The following is a 26,115-nucleotide window of genomic DNA, read 5'->3' as shown; positions in this document are numbered from 1 at the left end:
TTAGGCATGAGGAGAATGTTGATGTCAGAGGAGAGGGATATGCAAACGCATACGTAAAGCAGGTCTTGCCCCAGAGAGCTTACGTTGTTCTAGGAAACTGTAAATTCTGCTCTAGCACTGGAGCTTCTGAAGCGGGTAGAGCGTTCATCCCTTCACTAAATGGTTCAGCCATCTGATGTGCATTTTGGAGTTGTATACTCTTTCTGCTCCCCCGACCCCCATCCTGTTTCCATGCTGTTACTCTTGCTGGTGTATTGCCTTTGATAGTACTCATCCTGTCTTCCCAATTTACTGAAGGCTAAGAAGCCATACTTCCACACTTATTAGAATTTTGTCTAAAATAACGTGTAGGAGAAATTTACTGGAGTTATGCAGGATGAAGATATATTGGGGGAGGAAAAGGTGTGATCTGCAGCTATGGAGGGACTTGCCACCCTGATGAAATCCCCTGACTCCATCCAAATTGTCATTGTAAGAGTAGGAAGAACAGTGGATAGAGAGCCTGCCGTGGAGTCAGGAAGACTCAGGATTCAAGTCCCTCCTGCAGCATATCCCAACTCTGGGACTCTAGGCAAGTCTTCATCTATCAGGGTTCCAGGCAACTCTCTAAGACTCTACGTTACAGAGCAGTTTAAGGCCTGCATTGGTAGAGGGGATTTCTACTTCAACATACTAATGAAGTCACAGATCCAGACGAAAATTCAAGAAGTAATTGAATGAGTTTCTGAACAGAGCTCCTTACCTGATCACTATACCACCTGGACTTTGACATCTGTTTTAGATGCACAGAGCCTTATTTCTGTTTATCTCCTTGGTACTTAGCCATTTTCTACCTGGTGAAAGCTGCGGTGCCTGGCAGAGAATTAATATTGAAAATAATTGATAAATGCTTGCTGATGGACTGACAGACTATGGGATAAATGACCTCCAAAGAAGCAAAATGTGACTCTCCAATTAAATCAGAAGACTGGACCAGAATATCTCTTGTTCTGACTCAGAAGAGCCATTTTTCTAACCTCATACACTCACTTTGAAATCTGGGCCTTTTCTGGGCTAAATCTGCCTTTGTGTCAGTTCTCCATGACTCATGCTTTACTGGTTCCATAGCTGTAGGGCTCATCTGAACAAGGTACACTTGATACTTTGTCAGGAGAGAATTTCTCTTCCCTACTTAGTTCTATACGTGTACCACATATACTGTTGTACAGGACACAGAGCTTTGGATTTCGAGGCAAGGCTCCTATGGGCAAGGTGCATCATATCTCTGGGCCTCGGTTTCCCCCTTTGTAAAATGATGGGGTTAGACTAGAAAGATAACTTTTAATATCCCTTCTAACTGTGACATTCTTTGATTCTGTGTTGTTGCTGTTGTTTTCCATAATCTAGGTCCCACAACTTCCAAGGAACTCTAAACTTCATGTGAAGCTAACCTCCCGACATCCATAGAATCTGCAAAGATTATGGGAGATAATATTTCCTCTCATCTTATTTCTAACTCTTACTCCCACTCTGTCTGATTTGTTTTTATTACTTCTTTTTTGTCACTGGTAAAATAAGAATGCTGGAGAAGGCAGTGGCCAAACCACTCCAATATCTTTGCCAAAAAAACCCCAAATGGAGTCACAAAAGTTGGCTGTGACTGAAGTGACTGAACAACAACAAGAATAAGAATGGTATATATAATGTATATATTGATGTATGTATGTATGTATGTTTTCATGGCTGAAAACATTATCATGCTCACTTTCCTTTCCTTCCGTGAACCCAAACCTCTTTTCCTGAAAGGAGACAGGTTCCTCTACTCAAACCAACCTACTCCCTTATGATTCCAGAATCAACACTGGCTATAGTGTGAAACAACATTGACACCCCTGTCTGCCGGGAGGCAGTGCTGTTCATCTGCTACAATTAGTAAGAAACCTGCTGAGACCTACCAACCTCATTTCTCTTATGAGCAGTTCCAGGTATGAGCCAGAGACACTAATAGGAATCCTCTCATAATTGACCTGCCGAGTCATCCAGTCCTACTTCCTCTGCTTTGTCTTCCCTCCGAGGCAGCAAGGATCTTCGTTCCTAATCTGAAGACCTGTTTAGAGACTAATTAATCCCCAGAGTGTGAGAAAGAGGTGTCTGAGATGAGAAATCAAGGTTATACATATCTTGCTCAGTAGAACAGTTATGGGCAAACAAGCTGTTCGTCTCACATTTTTGCAAAGCAAATTTACGTTCGCTAACTTTGGTTCTTGTTGTAAATGAGAAGTGTATGAAGGTCTAGCAATGCGCTTTTCACCATATGGGCACCCATATGTTCCCCCCCTTTGCTTGGGTACATTTTAGCTTTGGCATGCACATATGCCTGTATTTTTGCAACTTAACAATATTAAAACTAATCCCATTTATGCTCCTTTTGGGCAAGTTGATTGAGTCATAAATTTCTGAAAATCTCCTCCTTGGGAGCCTAAAGTTCTTTTGTATAAGCAGAGGGAAGGCAAATCTCAATTTCTCTCTCTTTCTCTCTCTCTCTCTCTCTCTCTCTCTCTCTCTCTCTCTCTCTCTCTCTCTCTCTTTCTCTCTTCTTTCTCTTTCTCTCTTATATGCATGTACATTCAGCATTTTAGTATAGTCAACCTAAGTCAAACCAGTTTCATACTCAATGCACTGACCTAACCCAGAAAACTCAGAAATATCCAATGCCCTGATTAGCCTAGAAAAGACAACTACTTCATGGAAGAGATAAAAGTTGATTTTTATGATTCCTCAGTAAACTATTCTTTTGCCTCCATCCCTTGTTAATGCTGTTCTCTGTTCAGAAGGAGAGAACCAATGGCATAGGAAAGGGTATTTACACCTGTTTATTTCATTGAGAACTTAGTAACTATTGAACTCCAAATGGAATGATACACAAAGATATAAGAGGGGAATTCAGACACCTAGGTCCAACAATTCTAGCCAGAGGCAATTCTGTTCCACCTTCACATAACCTCTCTCAATCTCAGTTTCCTTATCAATAGAACAGAAATAATATTTGCACTATTTAGTACATAGGGTTGTTGTGAGAGAAGTACCCTAACCTTAAAAGTGCTGAACAAATGTGAGCTTTTATTCTCCTCCCCAACCTAAGTGGAAAGGATCTTTTCTTCTTTGGACCTTTTATAGAAGTATATAGACCTGGAAAAGGCATCACCATAAAGATTTTCTATTTCAATCTTGCCTTACCTCCTTTGCCACTACACATTTTACAGAGAAAGAAATTGAGTCATATAAAATCAAACAAGTTGGTAAATAATATAACCAAGATTCAGCCTCTCATACCTTTTTGCATTTATCTTATACTCATATCATGCTCAAGTCTACCAGGCTCTTCTTTTGTGTCATGGACTCCCTTGTTGTTGTTTTTTTTAAGGCATAAAATAAAATGCACATATGACAAAAGAAGCCAAATACTTTGACAAGCACTTATAGATATTTAAAAAATGGACCCCAGAGTGTTAAGAACCCCTGCCTAGAGCTAGTCAGGGCATCAGAAGCTATTTAGGTCACCCCCTCATTTTAACAAATAAGAGAACTTTGTCCCAGGGAAGCTGTCACTTGTCCAAAGACATGTTATATTGTGAATTATAGTTACTGAATATTTTCATATGGGCTCTATCATGCCCCATCACATAGGTGGTAAACTTCACGAGGACAAGCAGCATATCATTCATTTATGCATCTTCCAGAACCTGGTACAATGTTTTGTAAGGGAGTGTATAGATTTTACATTTTAAATAAAATATGTGGATTCTAAAGTTATGAATAAATGAAATCAAATGACATATGGAGACTAATGAGATACAGATTCATGATCAACTAATGAAGAAACTCTTCTCCTAGATTTAGTCTGAATTTGCTAGAGTCCTATTTTATGAGCCTGACATATACATTGATTGTGATGGGCTTCCCAATTTGGATTTGATAGATTTGAAAGCACAGCCTTCTGTTCTTATGGGCACTGATCTACTATGCCACTGTCTTCAGTTGAATGATAAGCTCAGAGGCAAGCTCTCACATATCGCCTCCGAGTGGGCACCTCTAGTTTCCTATCTACCAACTTGTTTGTGACATCTGGCAAATCACCAAGCTTCTCTCTCATCTCAGTCTCCTACCTGTAAAATGGGAATAATAAAAGCACATTCCCATTCTGGTGTGAGGGAGAGAGGAATAATAAGGGACATAATCTTGAAATGCCTTTGCCAAATGCTTTAGAAGATCCTAAGCCCTAAGTCTGGATGTTAACATGCATCTTAGCAAGTAAATAGTACAACTAGCTCAAAAGAAAGCCTCGAGCTGGCCAGGCATCCCGTGTTGGCTGCCGTCTGGTTTAGAGCTTCCTTTCTGCAATCGCCTATATCCAATTATGCTATTGAAATCAGTTGGACACTGATAAAATTGAGACTAGCTTTACAAGTATCACAGCTCTAATTGGCCTCAGCAGTGGGTCTGCTGCGACTCTTGCTGCTGAACAGAGCTTTTGGTTTTCAATAGAAAATAATAAGCAACCTAGTGAAATCACTATCATATTACAGCTGAGTCTGGGGACGATGCATGCTAATTTAGACGCTGAACCTCCTCACCTGGACAGATGAATTTGGAATGAAACTTTGGGTACTTTTTATTCCAGTCCTATTTGCTTTATCACCAGCCTTACATATATGCTCAAAAAATTATAAGATCCAATATAAGTATAAGGTATAGCATAAGAAACAATATATTATGATGCAAAAAAATTGGCAAAACCTATGGATCTCTTCCCAGAATAATGTTTGTTGACTAAATTTATAATTGAATAAAAATGTTAAATTTTAATTACAGAATAGTGAAAGTAAGGAAGTTTGGGTTGTTTTTGTTTTTTGTTTATTATATCCACATTCAGAGAACCACTGAAATCTCTCCATGAGCCCCAGGTTAAATATACCAGTTCTAGATCAATTGTTGTTCATTTTACCAGGCCCATGGTATATATCAAGATTGGCATTGCATAGGTATCAGTTATTCTCAACCTGTCTTCCTATTAAGCTTTGACTTCAGGGTGCCAATTGGTCCCCTAACATCTTTACACCTCAGATTCCTCTCTAATGGCCTCCTGCTAGATGTGTTCTGCATGAAGAACAAGGCATTTGCAAGGTGACGAAGCATTGCCTTCAGCTATTGGTTCAATTTCAGTCTCAAAGTCTTTAGCGTTTCTTCTTTCTAGCACACATTAAAAACTTCACAATTATCAAGTTCAAATGATATTTTGATACCATTAGAGAACATTCCCATGAGATAAAGTAGCTTTTTAATGTGCTTTTCATGGAATCTATATAACTTGATTCCATCCATGTAATCCAATGATTAATAAGATGTTTTGCTATAAACCCATCTTTGACTTGAAAGTCATGGTCAGTTTTATACAGGATTTATGGTAATTAATTTATTGCTAGAAAAAACTAGAGTTGGCTTAAACTATCTTCATGGAAATGTCCCATTTTAAATCAATTCTTCTTGACCTTATTTCATTAGGGGTCTGTTTTCAATATAAGTATCAAGTACAGTAATATTATCACTATCCTTGGACCTATTTTATGTTTTTTTTATAATACTTGGCTAAGCCATGAGTATGGAACTGAGCATAAGACTTACAATAATCACTCTAGGTAACGTAAATCTTCTGGTACTTTTGTGTGACAGATAGCATGACTCCCCTGTCTATAGCTTGTAAGATCTATTTTCAGTTTTCTTATTATGCAGGTATTCATATCCATTTTACATATAATAATAGTTTGCCCTCTTAAATGGTCAACTCCTTTTGCAATGAAGCCTTTCTAGGTTGGGATATTTATTTATTTTTTTCTGTTGATCTTGCCGTCCTGTGGTACCAGAACACAAAAGAGCCCCATTTACTTTCCAGTCTTGTCTTTGATGGCAGTCTGTTCATTCTGATAGTTCTGAACTTCTGTATTGCCCCGTCTATTTCTTAGATTTATTGCAGCGGTTTCAGCATGCAAACTGAGATACTAATACAATAAGCTATATCAGCAGAACCTAATTGCCCAGCATTTTAAGCTTTCTAATCAGGCTTTGACAACTACAATGCCAGTCTTAGGGCAAAGAAGAGTCCTCCCTCCGCCTCGCCCCGTATGCCCCGGGATTGGTATGTTACCTTATTTCGGCATTCTCATCCTCCCTAAATCACAGACATTGGTTTGGGATTTGAGGGGATTTTTCCTATTATTGTCATTGCTATTTGATTGTTGAACCACTCTTGATGTTCTCTAACAGATACTGCAGAATTGGAGAGATTCTATAGGAAGGGAAAAAGACAAATGGTGTCCTAGTTTTCAAAAAAGGGAAGAGAATATAATTTAGAGACTATGAACCAATGAGTTGGCTTTAATTTCGGCCAGAATTCTAGATAGGGCTAAATATGGAAAAGGAAGAGAACATTTTAGAAAAGAAAATGTTGATTACAAAAAGTCAGTATTATTTTATCAAGTAAAAAATTATGCCAGAGATGTCACATAGTAAATTTTTCATAAATGCTCATTGACTGACTCGCTAATGACATTTCTTTTTCTGACAGGATTAATATACTAGTAAATGAGGAAAATTCTCTAACTACATTTTACCTAGATTTTAGCAAATTATTTTGTGCTATATTTTGTATAATTCTTATGAATTAAATGGGGAGATGATGTGAACTCGACAATATAACAAATAGGTAGTTCTGAAACTGGTTGAATGACCATCTCTAAAGCATAATCATCAATATTTAATGCCAGCTTGGAAAGGAATCTCCAATCTAATGTCACAAGAATATATTTGACTCTGTGCATTCTTAGGCATTTATCCAAGTTAAAGATGCAAATATTAGATGGCATGATTATCATCTTCAAATAACAAAAAAAGCTAGGAAAGATAACTAACTCTATGAATGACACAGTCAGGATCAAAAAAGACTAAGAAGTAAACTAAAAACATTGAGCCAAACTGAATAAAATGAAATTTAAAAAGGATAAATTTTAAGTCTTATACTTGGATTCAAAAATCTACTTCATGATTACAAAATGGGGAAGATATGTCTAGACAGTAGTTCTTCTGAAAAAGATCTACAGGGCTTATCAGAATGTGAGAATAATATGAGGTAATATTCTGAAATAGCATCCAGAAAAGCTAATGTAATCCTGTATTGTATTGAGAAGTATAGGATCCTGGACTAGTGAGGTGACTATTCAACACTATTTTTACTTAGTAAGACCACACATGAAGATTTTTCCTTACTTTTGGGTCCTACCTCACATATTTTAGGAAAGATTCTGAAAGGTGGTGTATTATAAGGAGACCCACTAGAATAAGGACAGGTCTTTAGAAAATGTGCCATAGGAGGGGCAGCTAGGTGGTTCAGTGGATAGAAATGTCCCCCCGAGTCAGAAGAACCTGAGTTCAAATCCAGCCCCCAACACTTACCTAACCTACCCAATTGCCTCCTCCACTCCTCCCACAAAAGAGAGAATATGACACAGGAGAATGAGCTGAAGGAAATTAAATGTTTAGCCTGGAAAAGACTCAGGATTGTGTAGGGAAGGCAGCATAGTTACCTTCAAGAATGGAAAAGGTTGGCATGAGGAAGAGGATAGCTAACTGTATGGATGACTGAGGGTAACTAACTCTGTGAATGACTGGGGGTAACTGAGAACATTTTGTTCTCAGTCTCATAAGGCAGAACAATGTGTAGAAGCTGCAAAGAAGCAAAATTAGATGCAAAGCATAATAACTTCCTACAATTTAACATTTCCCCAAAGCAGAATGGACTCTTTCAGGAAGGTGAGTCCTCTCACTGGAGCTTTTGAAGCTATATAATCACCATTTATCAGGACCAGTATAGAGTGGATTCTCTTCAGGTATGCTTGGAACTTGACAACCTCTGAGACTCATTCCATCTCTTAAATTTTGTCAAAAGGTTTCTGTGGTTAGAAAAATGACTTGAAATAACAGCCAGAATAACATGCCCAAACTCAAAATCCTATCATTTGGGAAGCTGTAGTTATATCAGCTCAGATCAAACTAGCAGGAAGACATTTTTCCAAAGGTAGAGCTCCCAGGACTTAGAGCCTGAAAGGACATTATAAATGTTCAAATCCATTGCCCTCATTTGACATATGGGGAAATTGAGGCCCAAAAGGGGTAAAGTGACTTGCCTAAGGTCACACAGGGAGTAAGCAGCAGTACTGCTTCCAGTGACTCCAAATCTAGCCCCCTTTCTATTACACCATGCTTTCTTATCACTACAATCGGAATCTGAAGTTTGAGGGAGCCTACTCAGCAGAGTAGAAAGTAGTCAGATGAAGGTCTAAGAATAATAATAATATCCAAATAATACTTCAATATAAAAGAGAAAAGGTGCATTGGACTTATCCTCTTTGACTTACCCCTTGCTTGAGATACAACAGTTGTTCTGCCATTAGTTGTGATGTTTCAATGGGAAGCCTTTTTCATACATGCTTTGTGTAAAAAGAAGAATAGCCCAGGTTCCTTATCCTGGCAATTTGGTTGGAATATCAGTCCCAAGTTTATACTGAGAAATGGAAATGTCTCTGTAATTTCAAAACTGAGTTTGAATCCTGCCACAGGTACTTTCTAGTTTTGTGGGACCATAGGCAAGTCACTTAATTTATATTGACTTCAGCTTCCTGTCTCTAAGAAATGGGGGGGGAAATGCATGTGTTGCCTGTCTCATGGGATTATTCTCAGAATAGCCCTTTGTAAATATTTTTTTTTTCCATTTCCATCTGTGTAATGGAGATAATAATAGCACATACCTCCCAGGATTATTGTGAGTAATAAATGAGATAATATACGTAAAGTGCTTTGCCAGCCTTAAGTCCTATAAAAATACCTATGTATTATCATTATTAATTATTTCATGCACATAGTGCCCCATTCATCAGTGTAGACTCTCCTTCAACACTTCATCCCTCATCATCCTGGGTGATTCTTATCCATGGCTAGCTATAAATCCTCAGTAGAACACTCACCCAACATCCTCTTGACCTTCCTTGTGTTCTTTTCAATATCTTAGAGGTGCTCCTACCACTTGGACTATCAATCTATTATCTCCCATTCTCATGATGTAATCATCAGACCTCCTTTTTATTCTCATCCCTAGAGCTAGAAGGGACCTCATAGGCTATGACTCATTCATTAGGCTATATGTTAAAGCACTGTTTGTACCTATATCATTATTGGCAGCTAAGTGACATAGTGGAGAGAGTTCTACATTTGGAAACAAGAAGATTTGAGGGTGAATCTTGTCGCAGACTCTTCTTAGCTGCATTAACCTTTTTTACCTCAGTCTACTCATCTGTAAAATGGAAATAAGAATGGTATCTTCCTCAAATGGTTGCTGCAAGCATCAAATGAAATCATGCATACAAAGGTAAAAATGCATGTCTTAAAACATCTTATAAATGTTGACTATTAGTCTGTCAACAGACACTGACTATGTGTCAAACCCTGTGATAAGTGCTGAGAATACTCAGGAAGTTCAGTTCTAAAGGAGGAGGAAAGATGCAAATAATGCATGCACATACATGATACATACAATGTAAATAGAAGATAATCTCAGAAGGAATGGTGTTGACAGCCTGGGAATGGCTTTCTGCAGAAGGTACCATTTGAATTGGGTCTCAAATGAAATCAGAGAAGCTGGGAGGTCGAGATTGGGAAGGGGAGAGTAGTCCACAAATGGAAGAAAGCCAAAAAGTCAAGTGATGAGGCATAATGTGCAAGGAAAAGCAATAAGATCAAGTCTCTCAGGAAGTAGAGTGGAGAGAAGCATAAGAAAAAAAGAAAGGTAGGAAGGGATAAGGTTGTGAAGGGCTTTCAGTGCCCCAGAGAGAAGTTTGATCCTGGAAAACATAAATAGCCACTGGAGTTTATTGAGTAGAGGAGAGACATGCTCATATCTAGGTAGAAATGACAAGCTTTGACAACAGATTGGCTATGTAAGGTATGTGAGGTGAGTGTGAACCTGGGTAACTGAGAGAATGGTGGTGTCTTCTAGAGAAGTAAAAAAGCCAGGAATGGGCATGGAAGGGAAGGCGACATGTTCAGACATACTGAGTTTGAGTTACTTAGAGGATATCTGATTTGAATTGTCTGTGAGATATTTTGTAATGTGAGACTGGAACTCAGGAAAGATTGGGCCTGGATACCTGGATCTTAGAGTCATCTTCATAAAGATGGTAACTGAACCATTAGTATCATAGATTTAGATAATCTCTCCCTCCCCAAATTGCACTGCTTTGGCTAGGCTGGCTTGTTTGCCCTGTTAATAGCAGTTCATTAGCAGGTGGTGAGGTTGATTGACTTCTTCTCCACTGGGTTTGCTCTCCTGAATGATGACTCTGGAGACTGAGTTAGAAGTGGAGCCCGTGGCCTAGGAGGAGATGTTATTCCCAAGGCTCTTGGGCTTAACCTACTTCTCTATCATCTAAGTATGACTTTTTGTAGTGAGAAAAACATTTCAGTGACCAGGAGTCCTAGTGAGTTTCTGGTACGGCAGTTAGGAGAAAATGTCTTGTTTACGGTTCCCTTGAGTCATCTCACATGTCTCTACCTACAGTGAGAAGCTGCCAAAGGTGTTAGCACATTTAACCCCACTGGGGAGTCAGTTTGTAATATGTTCATGCTTCAGTTTGAGCAAAGGCTACATAACTAATCCTACATTCCAAGACTACTACCTTTCTATCAGGGTATGCTCAGGGTAGGAGTTAGGGATATTATCTATCACATAGTTGGGCAACAGATGGTAGATGACTTAGAATGCCCCTATCAGTAATCCAAACATTGTCCAAGTAGAAAAGGAAGCCATTTTTTAAAAAAATTATGGTGATGTTGTAGTGTGTTGGGAAACATTGACATGAGAGTGTGAGTGTTTATGAGGCATCTAATTAAAGGCGGGATGACCCCTTTGGGCATGTTTTAAAAGGGATTCTTTGTCAGGTAGGGGTCATCCGAGATGTGTTCTAAAGTCCTTTCATCTCTGAAGTTCAGTGGTTTTGTGGTCACTATAACAGAAATATGTAGCATGGTTTGGGTGGAGGGGTTGATGTGGTGCCATTTAAAGGAATAATGACCTTGTGGTACCAGTAAGAATGGAATGCATGAAATAGTGGCAGTGTACGCTATGAAGGAAGAATTAATATGACATTGTGAGTAACTTGATGTGGGATAGAGAGAAAGCGGGGAAGGTCAAGGACAATTCCAAGACTTCAGACCTAAGCAATTGAGAAAATTCTTGTTTCAGTATCACTGACAGCACAGGTCAAAGCAATAGGTGCATTAAGGGAAAGATAATGAACTTACTTTTAAAATATCACTACTTCAAATAATAGCTAACATTTAAACAGTGCTTTAAGATTTTCAAAGCTCTATACATACAGTATATCATTTGATCCTCACAACCACTCTGTGAAGTTGGTGCCATTATCATTCCTGTTCTACAGATGAGAAAATTGAGGCTGAAAGGTTAAGGGATGTACAACTAATAAGCATCAGAGGTGAAATATTGTTCATCTTACTGAATCAAATTCCAGTCCTGGTACCCACAGTATCACCAGCTATTAATCTTGAGATAAAATCAGCACACCAACATGGAGAAGAGCAGAAGACAACTGAAAAGCCAGGCTGAATTGCAGAGTGAGATCCAGACTAGAGAGATACATTTCAGAATCATAGGGGGCAAGTAAAGAGACTGAACTAGATCACTTTTAAAAGAAAATTTTATAAAAAATGAAAATCAGCCATTTTGCAATAGAAATATTTGGCCAAGAAAAGAAAAGGAATGGGAAATGGAAATAATAGAGGCATGTTTGTGTTTCTTGTCTTCTCTGCAATGAAGAAGAGTGAATTGAACTGTATCAAAGGTCTCCTCACAATCTACAGACTAGCTGGGGCTCTTTGTACCAATACCTTGTCTGAACTGAGAAAACATATGGAGCCTTTTACTCATACCTCATTTTTCTTCCTCCTTCTCTTGCCAGAAATGAACACCTGTGGTTGATACTGAAGGCTTAAGCAGGTGGGATTTCCCATAAAAAGACAGGTGCATTTAGATGGCACTATCATGGACTATATCCATGTGGCTCCTAGAGTAGAAGTCGATGACATCCTAAATTCATACAGGGGCAACTTTCTGGCAATAGCCATTGTTTCTTGTCTCATCTGCCCTATCCTGTCCATCCCCATAACTACTTCCCTAGTTTTTTCCCTAATTTCCTTAGCCCCTTATTACCTATCACTTACATTACTGACCTAAAATCTACAGTGGTTCATCCCATCCTACATGCCTTGAAATGCTCATGCAAGTGTTACACACATGGGCACACACACACACACACACGCACCTTTGATCTATCCTATACATATACATAATGACCAGTTGATGATTCTAAAGTATTTTTACAATGATATATGTCTCTGCTAGTATCAGAAACCTCTAGTAGTTCTAGAATTTCTACAAAACAATATCTACAATCATTTGCCTAACCATCTTTTCCTTCCCCTCCCCTTTCCTTTCCTTTCTCCCCTCTCCTTTTCTTTCAGTCTTTCTATCATTCCTTCCATCCCTCTCTTCCTTCCTTCCCTCCCTTCCTTCCCTCCTCCCTCCTCTTTCTTTCTTTCTTCCATTTTTCTTATTTTTTCAAATAATAAGTATCTTTCTATTAATTTGTCCTTCTCTCTGCTGTCCATTAGGGGGGAAATTAACTGAAAAACAAATGTCTCAATACATATCTACACAGTATAATTAAACAAATTAGCCATGTCCTTTTCTACATTTAAAGTTTAATATGTCTCTGTCCAGAGGTGAAAAGCATGTTTCATCTTCATTCATTTGGACTTGTACTTTATCAGTGCAGTGATTGAGGTTCTAAAGTCTTTCAAACCAGTATGGTAAGACCCCCGTTTTTCCCACTATAATGCTTTTGATCCTCTCTCACTACTGTCTGTCCCTGTCAGACCAAACCTGGAGTAATGTCACTTCTGCACAACACATCTTAAGAATGCTGACAATCTGAGTTCATCCAAAAGAAGCTGACTAGGCTGATGATCTGCCCAGAGACCATGCTCTATGATGATGAGTTGAAGGAAATAGAGATATTTAACCAAGTGAAGGCCTATTGGGGGAAAGGATATTTGCCTTGAACAAGCTAACAGGCTGTCACAAGGAAGATGGATTACATATGCTATGTTTTGCCTCATATAGGAGACCTGGGAACAGTAGATAGAAGTTTTAGAGAACAAACTTCTGATGGACCTAAGGGAAAAATGTCCTTCCAATAGTAATTAGAGCTTTTAGAAATTGGAGTGGGCTGCCTTGGGAGGTGGATGAGTTTTGGTCCTAGGAAGTCTTCAAGCAGAGGTTGGATGGTCACTTATCACCAATATTGTACAGGAAAGACATCCTTGTTCAGACAGGGGTTACACTAAATGACTTTTGAGGCTCACTCAGACATTGACATTCTGAGATTTCCAATCATATCTTGTGCTTTCTGCTCTCTGAGTTTTTGTACCTGCCTTCCGCCCTGAAAACCCAGGAAGCTTCCTCTTTTCTATGTTTCCAAATCCTATCCATTCTTCAAAGCTTAGCTCAAATCTAAATTCTTTGCAAATCCATAAATAAACACTATCATCTGGCTTACCTACCTTGTTGGTGGCAACCAACACTGTAAACACTATAGCCAAATCATCTCCCCACACTCCTTTAATGTTTGCATCACTTAAGTAGCATTAAATTTTAAGTTTTTTAAAGAGCAGTGATGATATTTTTTCTCTCTCTATTTTATCATCCTCTACCAGCTGAGCCCCTTCCACATGGAACCCTTTGGGGAAGGTTAGATAGTAGGAAGATCTGCCACCATTGGTCACCTTCCTTTCCTCTTACCCTTTCCCATCAGCCCCATGCTAGTCACTGAGATCACATCTAGGACTACCTAAATAGGTCTTCCCCCTGACCTATTTTTTGAAATGTGACTTTCCCCCACTTTTATTTTCCCATGTTTCTCCCTCTCTCACTCCAGGCTCCCTCTTGAACCAATCCAAGACTATTTTAGGTGCCCTTACCTCATTTTCTCCATTTAACACCTCCGCTAGCCTTAGGTACCCAGAAACAACTTCTTTACTGCTTATAAGTATTAGATGAATCTTTCAGTCAACAGGTGGCCCATGGCATAAGGACTTCTATCCATAGATCTTCCTCAGGATTGAATCTTGAGTCCTTTTCTCTTTTCCCTCTATATTACTTCATTTGGCTAGGGCAGCTAGGTGGTGCAGTAGATAAAGCACCAGTGCAGGAATCAGGAGGACCTGAGTTCAAATCTCACCTCAGACACTTGACACTCACTAGCTGTGTGACCTTGGGCAAATCACTTAACCCCAATTGCCTCATCCTGGATCATCTCCAGTCATCCTGATGAATATCTGGTCATTGGATTCAGATGGCTCTGGAGGAGAAGTGAGGCTGGTGACCTGCACAGCCCTCTCTCACTCAAAAAAAAGTCAAGTGCAAGTCATGTCATTATTTGTCTGATGGCATGGTCTTCTTCGGCAATGAAGGATGAACACACACACATTAAGTACCTACTGTCTAAAACACTGAGGATACAAGTCCAAAGACTGAAACAATCCCTACTTGTAAGGTGCTTATATTCCAACGAAAGAGACAAAAGGACTCATATAAATATATACAGCATAAATACAAATATGTCCAGAGTAGTTCAATATAACTAGTTTAAGAGGTATGGTATTTGCAGTCATGGGTTAGGGAAAGGGTCTGTGTAGAAAATGGTGCTTGAGTTGTGTTTGAAAAGGAGAGAGAGGTTCTATGGGATTTCAGCAAGAAGGGAGTGCTTTCCAGGTGCTTGGAATGGCCAGTAGAAAGATAAAGAGATAGAAAATGGAGTGCCCTGAGTGAGAACTAAAAAGAAGAATTTGACCACATTAAAGAGTCGGGGGGAGATTCATGACCAATGAAGAAAGAGAGATAGGTTGTACAGTACTCTAAAAACTGAAGAAATTTATATTTTATATTTATTTTATATTTTATAAATTTATATTTTATCCTCAATGAAACAGGAAGTCATTGGAATCAATGAGTGGGGGGGGTGGTCATCTGCACTTGAGGAAAATAACCTTAGCACTACTCTGTAGGACAGACTAGAGTGGAGACAGAGAAACCAAATAAGAAGCTGTTGCAATAATCTAGGCGAGAGGTGATGAGGACTGCACTAAGGCGGTAGCTGATGGAAATAACAACAGATTAGAAATGTCAGATGAGGGAGTGTGGAGTCCAGAGTAAAACTGAGGTTATGAACATAAGAGACTGGAAGGATAGTGGTACCTTTGGCATGAGTAAGAAAATTTTAAAAAAAGGAGAATTTAGGGGTCACACAGGGGTCAGAGGCAGGATTTGAACCCTGTCTATTTTGATTACAAATTCATCTTTCTCTCTAGTACATCATGCTGCCTCTCATCTTAGAGTCAAGAGATCTGTATTTGAAACTCAAGTCAAACATCAAAAGTCATTTCACCTCTCAGAGCCTCACTTCTCTCCTCTGTAACAGGGAGATAATAATACTTGTAATATTTACTTCTCATTGTGTTATTGTAAAGGAAGCTTTTTGTAACCCTTAAAGTGCTATATCACTGGAAATTATGATGTCATACTCAAGGTTCTTCTAACCTCTCCCCCATTCTCCTATACTCTATTACCTCTCTTACTGTCATAGTGTACTCCAAACTCATCACCTAATCTTTTCCCTCCCATCTTTCTCCTTGTCACACTTTGCTCTTATATTTTCTTTATCCAATCTCCCACAGTCATGACTTAACATTAATTTTCCATCCCTAATCCCCATTCCCTTACTAAACATTTGCCCTCTTCTACCAACCACCTTCTAAAATAAGTCACTAAAGTAAGATCATGAAGAAGGAGGTGGTGGTGGGGGGCACCATCATGGGTAAGTTTATGCTAAGGAACAGAGTGGAGAAGAGTTAAATTTTTAGAAGGGCATTTAGAGAAAAGGTACTGGAGGTCAGCTTCACACACCATCAGTCCAAGAGAAGATTGGAGAGGTGGTAGGTTAAAGGCTTTCTCCCCTTACCAGTTTCAGGACAAGCTTAATTAGGTGCTTTCCTCCCCTTGGAGGAAAGAAGAGAAAGAAGGAAAACAGAGAAAAAATAAACTTCATTGTCTGGAGAATTTTAATTGGAGTGGAATTCTCAAGTCTTCCTAAAAGTTGTAGTGGCATTGAAGATGGGTCCTTTCAATGAAAGCAGGTGGAATCAGAGCTGCTGGGGAAAATGGTCTCATTAAACAGAAAATGTCAATTGCCGGCACTCCACAGATGGAGGCCAAACCAAGCATTTTGCTCTTGATGTCTATACAAACAAGGATGGGTAGAGGGAAAAGTCAGGGGAGGAGGTGATCTCCCACTAAACCTAAAACATATTCCAAGCCCCTCAGTCCACTCCCCTTCTAGTAGCCCAGGGAGCCTCATTTGTCAGAGGAGAGGTGATTATAAAAGTTCCTTTTGCTCTTCCCCAGAAGTAAGTCCCACTTAAGGATGATTTATCAGTGAATCTGACACCTCCCTAGAATGCAAGAAGTAGCCTGGTTTTAATGAAACCCTAGGTTATTTTGCTTCTTTAAGTGAGCCGTTTGAATAATGAAATCACCAGTTTTCCTTTATCTAGCCTTACACCCTTACTTACCCCTTTGTCTTAACCTGTCTGGCACTGCTCTTTTGCTCCTTTCTACCCTTGGTACAATCTGTAAGTGGTTTAATCACATTCTTCTAACAGGTCATCATTCTTTCCTTTCCTGTTTCCCACTGAGCTGGTACTTATTTGTCCCTACACAATTTGGGACTGGATATAGTAATTACATCTGCAGCGAACAGGCTCATCTCCCCCATGAATAGTAAGGATATTGTCAATACCATTCATGGCAGAACCTACCTTTTATCAGAGTATACTGGGATTGGTAGAGGAACTGCGACTTCAACATGGAGGGACCAAAATGTTCACAATCTGAATGCATGAAAAATGAATAAAAACACGTTATTAAGCACCACTTGTAAGCCAGGAAATGTCTAAGCAATAGGAATACATATACCAAAGTATAATAGTTCCTATCCTCAGAAGACTTACATTCTAATTTACAGATAATATAGATATGGTAGTGGTATCCAGGGAAAGAGTTTTGGTTTTGTGAATAATAAGGATTGTAAATTGATTCATTGGACGGTTGATTGACATAAACTTTCCCAAAACAATACTGCTGTTCATTTGATAACTATCCCATGGGAAAGAAATAGAAAGGGAGAAAGGCTGATGTGGCAGCATGTTTATGGTGGCAGAGCAGATTGCATGGACAAATGGATAAGATGTGAAGCACGGTCAGGGCCCAACATAATGGGCAAGGTGAGTTTGTACTTTCCAACTAAGGCAGCTCAGTCTCTGGACAGGAGTTTCCAAGTCGAGGGGACCAAGTTTCTCAGGGACCAGGGATGCTATTTCTGAAAGTTTCATCCAAAGAGTGCTTTTCTAGGTGTGCTACAGCATCATTCCAAGTTAACCTTCCTCTGACTAGATTCTTCAGTCAGCTTCTCTCACCCAGTTCCCTACTATTAGACCCATGGACATAGGTTTATATTCTTCTCAATATCCCCATATGCCTTTGCCACAAAACCCAGTTTTCTTACAGAACCAAGGAAATGATATTACTGAAAGTTTGAAAGACTGAAATTTGAAAAATCATCACAATTATACTCCCATGGGACAGCTAGAATTCTAGGACTTGATGAAGACTGAAGAGACTGGTAAGAAACCAGGAACAGTAAGCTAGTAGAGGGCAACAGAGAGTCAGGTCAGCTGATAGCAGTGTTTTTATTTTTTGGAGGAGAGGAGAAGAGAGAGATTTCAGACTAAACTAGTTAGCTTGCTCCAAAATAGAGCAGAAGCAGAAGTGAAACTGGTCAAGAGTAGGTTCAAGGTGCAAGGCTGGAACAGTAGGTCAAGGCTGAACAAGTACAAATAGGTTTTCAGTATGGTCTAGTCATAGGAAATTGGAACGGAATCTAACTGCCGGTAAAAGTGCCTTTGGCCACTTTCCCACAAATTTTGCGGTTTTGCTCATTTTGATTCAATTCAATTCAACAAATATTTGTTAAGTACTGACTACTGCTAGGTGCTACTCACATAAAGATGAAATGATATCTGGCATTTATCTAGTTCTTTAAGTTCATAAAGTACCCAGAAGAATTGAGTGTTCCCCCTAATCACTCCCACTTGTGTGATTATAGTGAGCAGATGCTTCAGTTGTTGTAGACCATGTAGACCACTAGCTGGCTCTTGAAGCTGAGGCTATATCAGCTCCTTCCCTGAGAATGTGTCAGTTAGCTCATTGCCTACTGGGCACATGCAGATGACCTTAGTGCCTCTGTGTGTGTGTGTGTTTGTGTGTGTGTGTGTGTATGTGTGTGTGTTCTAGATTCTGTGCTTTGTAGGGGTATGGAAAACTTTTTCCAAAATAACTCATTATTTTTCAGGCCCACACCTAAAATCAGTTGGATCCCCAATCTTGCTTGCTTATTTTAAGATCATAACATCAGGAATCTCAGGGTTTAAGAGATATTAGGAAATTAATAATGTCCTTATTTTGCAGATGAGAGAAATGAAACTTAGAGAGTATAAATGACTTGTTCAGGGTCACACAGGTACTAAAATAGCAAAATAAACAACCGAGATTCAGGTTGTTTGATTTTGAATCCTGCACTCTTTGCCTGTCTTAGCTGAATGAATCATAAAACAAAACAAAACAAAAACACCTCACTTGTTTGACATGTAGGTTAAATTTATTAAAGTGAAAGTGAAATTAAAATGTAATTGTTTTAGTATTAAAGAGAATTAAACCAAGTTTCTTCTATGACACAGAGTCTGAATTTTCAGCCATTTTTTAATACGTTCTTCATATTAGTTCTCATGCTGGGGTAGATATACTCAAAGGTTATTTGTAGGGAGTCACTCCTAGGTGTTCTTTGTCTCAAATAAAAATAGTGGAAAGTAAACTAAATTACCACAATGGCCTCACATTGGAGTATTCACCATAGAAACGACACTCCACGTACAAGATACTTAATGGGGTGGTACCGCCTTCTAATATACAGACCCATATTTACACAAGAACACAGTTTGTCCCAGTTTATCTAGGCACCTGGATACAGAATTACTCTAAATTAAAGGAGGGAGAAGGAGGGAGAGAGAAATACTATTTTCTTTCACCTTTGTATCTCCCATACTACGTCATAGTGTTCTTCACTCTTTAGGTGCTTAATAAATGTTTGTTTATGGGAAATGGAAAGGCGCATGGATGGATGGATGGATGGATGGATGGATGGATGGATGGATGGATGAATGAATGGATGGATGCATGGATGGATTTATGAATGGATGGTTAGATTTTGAGGGTCTTCACATTAGGATAAGCCTTCTGCAAAATTGTAAATCAGGCAAAATTTGCTTTCAGTTTTGTAAATCTTTAAGAACTATATAAATGTGCAGGCACTGTGATAAGTGCTGGAAATAAAAGGAAAAGCAAAAGATAGTCCTTGAGTTCAAGGAGTTCATAGCCTAATTGGGGAGACATCATGAAAACAATTATGTAAAAATGAGATATGTATGAGATAAATTGAAGATGAAGGAAAGATTATTGGTAGAATCTCAGACTTCTACTAATTGGTGGGAGAAGTTTGTTGGCGTGTGTGTGTGTGTGTGACATATTTTCCCCAAAATACAGAAATCCCATTACCATGCTGTACAAGTGGCCCCCTATTCATGATGTTCCATTGTCCCTGGTCCCAGAGTATAAGTCAACTCTGTCTTGAGATGGTATTCAGCAGAAGCTTCTTACTGTCCAGAGAAACCTGCAATTCTGTGCATCCTATATGTTATTGTTGGTTTTGTGAACATAGGTTTACATTTCAGTGTTACTTAATTACCCTTCCTCATCTCCTAGCCATTCTCACATTTAAATAAAACTCTCATTTCACTTAACAATGAAAAGGCTTAAAATTTGCATATTAAGTGTGAGTCAGTGGCAAAGATATCTAATTAAAACCGTCTACATTTTTTTCTTCTTTTTTCCCCTTTTCATTTTTTTCTCCCCTGAGCTGCTGACATTATTGTAACTGTATTCAGTGTCCCCATTCTGTCAGTTCTGGTACTCTGAGGAAAGCAGCAGAGAAGGGTGCAAGGGAGAGTAGGAGCTAGAGCCCAGGGAAGGGGGAGGAGGATAAAAAAGGACTAGAGGAGGGAGAGAGTACTTAGGGAAGACAATGAGAAGGTACCACAAAGGGATTATAAGAGGAGGAGAAAAGATGGTAAAGAGAAGGGGGAAAAAAGAATTTGGTAGAGATGGAGTGAGGTTATTGATTTTAAAAAATAAAAATATGTACATAGAAGGAGCTGGAAAAGGAATAAGGAACTGGAAAAAGGAAGAAAAGGGCCAAAAATAGCAACCTGAGGAAAAGATTGAAACCGTGGAAATAGGGGTAGAAATAACAAGACTAATGGTCAAGGACAAAGTATATGGTCAAAGAGCAGAGAATTCAAGACCCTGAAAAAATCTGCAGTTGTCTAAAGACTGAACAAGAAAGTTAGACAGTATATCCTAGTAGTCCATCTTCCTACTGAGACCCAATTTTCCAGCTTTGTTTCAATCTGTTCCTTTTCATATACTCCACATCCTGGCAAACTAGAAAGAAGGCAACCTATTATTCTCTTCCATATTACTAGAGAAGGACAAATGAGGTAGTGATCAACAGAGTGCCTGGCACACCGTAGGTACTTAATAAACATTGATTGATTATCAAAAGAGGAGTCTTCCAACTATCACTTACAGATACTGTCTTTGATTCCTGGAAAAAAAGGAAAAAAACTAACTCTGGAACATATTTTTTTTAATTGTTGGTTAATGATCACTGCTTCCTTTTTCAAAAGAACTTACAAAGAACCAGCATGGCTTCTCAACGACTAGGTTATGCCAGACAGACCTCATTTCCTTCTGTGACAGAGTCACTATACTGGTAGATCAGAGGAATGTTTTGGTTAGAGTCCCAGGTTGTGTTGTCATTAGCTAATATCCACTACTGACAGCCTACTGTCAAATTTTCAGTGTGAATGTTTATTTATACCTTGGAAATCTTTAAACATTACATATAAATTAAACTTAATTGAATGGTTTTGTTGATTGTCTAGTCTTAAGAAATTGTTAATAATGGAGATTACACTTAAAAGAGGACTCAGTTTACATTTTAGTTCTTTTTTTTAAAAGACTTGGTTGTTAAATGTTTACCAGCCACCCCTCTGAGTATATGTCAATTTCAGCAAAGCATTTGACAGCCTTTCACTTTATCCAATTAAGACAAAATGGAGTGATGAGGGTTAGACCATAGCAAATTTAGGTGGATTTAGAATGTGTTGAATGCCCAGACTCAAAGAGAGGTGGTAAATTGTTCTATGGTGTCTTTGTGCGTGTATGTGTATGTGGTTGTTCATATTTATTACTATAATGAATTTTTAAAAATATAGGCAACTGTGTTAAATTTTTGTACATGTCTGAGCGGCAGGGTTGGCTGTGGAGGATGGAGCCTGGCCAGGAGCTCCCTGTTTAGAGGAATAAAGGAGGGAAAGAAAATGTCCTACCAACCAGGAACAGCCTTAGCTCCTCATTGAGTGGCTTTCATTGAGCAAATGAAAAGTATCAACCCTTTCTAATCCAGAGTAAGGAAGTAGGGAGATGGGGGCAGCAGTTCATTTAAGTGCTTTGCAGGGGAAATGTAGGAATCTCCATCATCCTAACTCTGTTAAACCTCTTGCTCTGAGACTAAAGAACTTAACCCTGGACCAAGGGTAGGCATCTTAGTATCAGGATGAAAAGTTTTCCTATTAACTCTGCACTAAGGAATCCCAGCCCTAGGCAGAGAAAACAGTGGAGAGGAGCCAGAAATGACTTAGCCAGGATTCTCACTGCTGCTGGTTCAGTGAAAAGATAGGTGAATGGCTTAGGTTTGACCAAGGGAGATATGAAGCCTTGGCATCTTTCAATTCCCTCCCTAGAAGATACTCTTATTCTAAGCTGAACCCTACAATGGGAAGGAAAATGGGAATGATGGGGTATATGGCTTTCAAGGGGAAACAGCCCTCACAACTGTCCACAAGTAGGTGACCACAGGCTACCTTGAGCCTTCCCCAGTTCTTGTGTTCTAACTCGAGGACTCCATCTACCTAGCTGAAAAGTAGAAACAGGTATGGGGGAGGAGAAGAATAGGGAATTCTCTATACCACCCACCTGGGGGTAGGGGTGGTACTAAGCAGGCAGGGAGGCCCTCAGCTTGGATCAAAAAGGGTTAAGCACAATAGTCCCCTTTCTTTTCCTTCCACCCCCTCCCAAACACACTATCCACTCTCAGTACTAGAAGGTTTTTCAATGGATTGCACGGGCTCCATCTTCCTTGTGCTCCTTTTTGGATCCTCACATCTTCTTAAAGGTATCCAGTGAAGCCAATATAGAGCTGCCTATCCATGTGAGATACAGCCATTCCTGATGTGCTGAAATCTTAATTTTTACATCTTTTGGGGCAAGTTTCTTCACTTCATTCAGTAACTGGTCACCAAAGTCTTTGGGGAGTGTTGAACCTCCTGAGAAAACAATGTTGTCAAAAAGTGTGCTGCAAAGTCATGTCTGACTTGTGTATGGTGAAGGCCAGTACTTCATGGAGATAGACCTTCACTGTCATCCCCCACCAGATCAAATTGGAGCAATAGGGCTCAGGACTATGCTGAACCAACATCAAGTGGGTGTACATCAGGCAGGGTGTACTGCACCTTCTTTGTCTCCAGAGCCTCATCCTTCTGTGGGTTGATAGACAAGTAGCAGACTCTCTCTTTGATAGTTTGGACAACCTCAAATTCAGCTGACATATGAAAGTCAACTCCTTCCTAAAGGGAGATATCACAGCCAGCAATGTCTAACTATATGATGAAATGTGGCATGACAAAGTCCTCACAGATAGACCCTGCAGGTGTTACTCTGTCCCCTGAATCCAAAACCACTTCAATTGTTCTTCCTGTGGCATACAAGCTGAGCATAACCTGCATGGAAATGATCAAGGCTGGAACATTGAAGGTCTCCAAGAACATTTCAGCTGCCTTCTTTCAGTTCTTGCCTCCATTAGACGAACAAGATGCTCCTCACAAAAAGTCTGCAGCTGGTCTTTGGACCAGACATCCTGCCAGATTTGTTCCATATCATTCCAGTCCTTTACCACATCATGCTCAATTAGGGTAGCACGTGGCCAGCAATCCCTGGTGCTCCTCTGCTTTGGGGCCAATGAAGAGATCCCTTTCTAGGGCATCAGCTATTATACATATATGCTTTAGATGCCCAGCACAGTTTGAAAAACAGCATTTAGGAATCTGATCTCAAGCACAGCCAGCCTGGATTACCCCAGAACCATTGTCGTTCACCACAGTCTGATTAGCAATGATGCCATAGGACTTCATGGCCAGCCCAGCCCAGGCTGTCTGGTTGGAGGGTGAAAACAATGGGCTGACAAGTGGGCTGGGCAGCAGCCTCTGTACCATCTTATAGTGAGATCTTTAGTGAAGAGCCTGGTCTTGTGCTAGTTAGCACTTTTATCCATTATTTGGATGAGGCATACATGTCACATCAAATTTTCAGATGACAGTTTGTTGCTGTTAATTGATTTTCAGTCATGATTCTTCATGACCCCATTTGGGGTTTTATTGGCAAAGATACTGGAGTCATTTGCCATTTCTTTCTCCACCTTATTTTACAGATGAGGAAACTGAGGCAAACAGGGTTAAGTAACTTACCCAGGGTCACAGGCCTGAATTCTATACACTGTGCCACCTAGCTGCCTGACATAAAGTTGAGAGTTGGGATATCTAACTTGTTGGATAAAAGAATCTTTGATTTGAGTGAGGGAGGGCTGTGCAGGATCACTAGCCTCATTTCTCCTCCAGAGCTGTCTGGGCCCGGTGGCCAGATATTCATCAGGAGAATTGGAGATGGCCCCAGATTCAATGAGAGACCCTGGCCCTTGTAGGCTAAGATCTTTTCAGGTTCTCACTGTGTGTGAGGCAATGCCCATTCAGTCAATTGGCCCCTTTAATAAAAAAAATTAAAGTGGAAGGGGAAGACCCTCAGAGTTTCTGGCCAAAACACAAACTGTTACTTTTTAATATTTACATTCACTCTGGGCTGGGAGGGCAGGGACCATCAGGATTCAAAAGGATCTCAACACATTTAAATTATTGGTCACATGTTAGATGTTAGATATGATTGAAGCTAAAATAAATGTTATATGTACAGAATGGAGGATGATAGATGACAGTTTGTGTGAAAAATATTTGCAGGGGACGGGGGTATGTGTTAGTGAACTGCAAGTTCAGTAGAGTAACACAGTAGTTTAAAAAAGGCAATTTGATCTAAGTCTATTTTGTTAGAGGTATTTTGCCCAGATCAAAGAAGATTATCGTTCCACTGCACTCTGCCCTGATCAAATAACAACAGATATATTTTGCTCAGGTCTGGGCACTACACTTTAAAAAAGCCATTAATATACGGGAAAGGATCCAGAAAGGGTTGACCAGGACAGTGGGATGAGTGGAAGTCACACTGCATTAAATTTTTTTGAAGGAATTAGTGATGTTTAGGTTATAGAAAATGACTTAAGGGTGGAGAGTAGAGACTGATAGCTGTCTTCAAGTGTTGGAAGCTCTGATCTATGAAAGAAATTAGGTTTGTTCTAGTTGACTCCAGAGGGCAGAGCTTGTAACAATGTGTGGGAGTTGCAAAGAAACTAATTACTGCTAAATGATCGGAACAATGGGCTACCTGTCACTGAAGTTCTTTGAACAGACATTAAATAACCACTTGTCAGGTCCATTGTAGTGGACATTTCTATTTAGTTATGGATGCTATTAGATGATCCCTGAGGTACCATAATACTCTGACCTCACATGTTACCACGATTTCATCCTTCTTTCCTCTATCTAGTAGTATTTTAGACATTGCATCTCCAATGACTGGAACACATCCCCACCTACCCTCCGCCCTGGACCTCAATAATCTGTCCTCTTGAAATCTTTTTCTTTCTTCAAGGCCTAGATAAGAAACTTCCTCCTTCAGGAAGTCCTAATTCTTACTGCTGAATTTTAGCTCTCTATCTTCTTATTTCCTATAATCCTCAGTTTTTGATCACCGTGTATGTATTGCATATATTTGTGTGTGTGATGGAATGAATGTTTGTTGATTGATTTATTATAGGATCCATCTATACTTCTTTGAGATAATCTCCTTCTACTTAGTATTACGCTGCTTTTTTTCTGGGTGTCTTGTATTCTCCCATTTCCTCAAAAATCTAGATGCCTACATATATTCCAAGGAGATCAATGACAAAAAGGAAGGTACTGTATGCAACAGACATTCATACCAGCATTTTTTTTTGTACATGGACACAAAGTAGACAAAGTAGATCTCCATAATCTCTGCTGATTGGGAAACAGCTGAATAAACTGAGCTATATAATTATAATGGACCATTACTGGGTTAAAACTGACAATGAATGAAAAATTCAGAGAAATATATGAAGATGTATTTGAACTGATGCAAAGGAGAGTAAGGAGAGCATAGAACATAACTTCTGCAATGGTGAAAACTGAAATGGAAAGAGAAAAAAAAAACTAAACACTGTGTAATTACATTACCAAGCTTGGCACCACAGATGAAAAATACACTTTCCTCACTTGTTTGCTAGAATGGAAGAAAGGGAATATGAGTGTGGAACATTTCAAATAATATCAAATTTGATTGATAGATGGGTTAGTTTTGGGAAACTTTTCTCCCCTTTTTTTTTTTTTGTTAAAAGGAATGGTTTGCTTGGGTGAGTTGTAGAAGGATATATTTGGAAATAAAGGTGATGTAAAAATTAACATCTTTAATTTAAAGAA

The 26,115-nt window shown here is 39.3% G+C and overlaps 1 protein-coding gene and 1 pseudogene across 2 annotated transcripts in view; one reads left to right on the top strand and one right to left on the bottom strand.

The window, feature by feature from the left end:
* Positions 1–26,115, top strand: part of OPCML (opioid binding protein/cell adhesion molecule like) — a 1,434,734-nt gene that overhangs the window by 1,315,958 nt on the left and 92,661 nt on the right. The gene's annotated exons all lie outside the window — the stretch shown is intronic.
* On the bottom strand, positions 22,553–23,643 carry LOC140509060 (beta-centractin pseudogene; annotated as a pseudogene).

This window comes from Notamacropus eugenii, chromosome 5 (assembly GCF_028372415.1).
Source record: "Notamacropus eugenii isolate mMacEug1 chromosome 5, mMacEug1.pri_v2, whole genome shotgun sequence".
Taxonomy (NCBI): Eukaryota; Metazoa; Chordata; class Mammalia; order Diprotodontia; family Macropodidae; genus Notamacropus; species Notamacropus eugenii.
The sequence above is the reverse complement of the archived record's forward strand: the minus strand, read 5'-3'. Positions and strand labels throughout refer to the sequence as shown.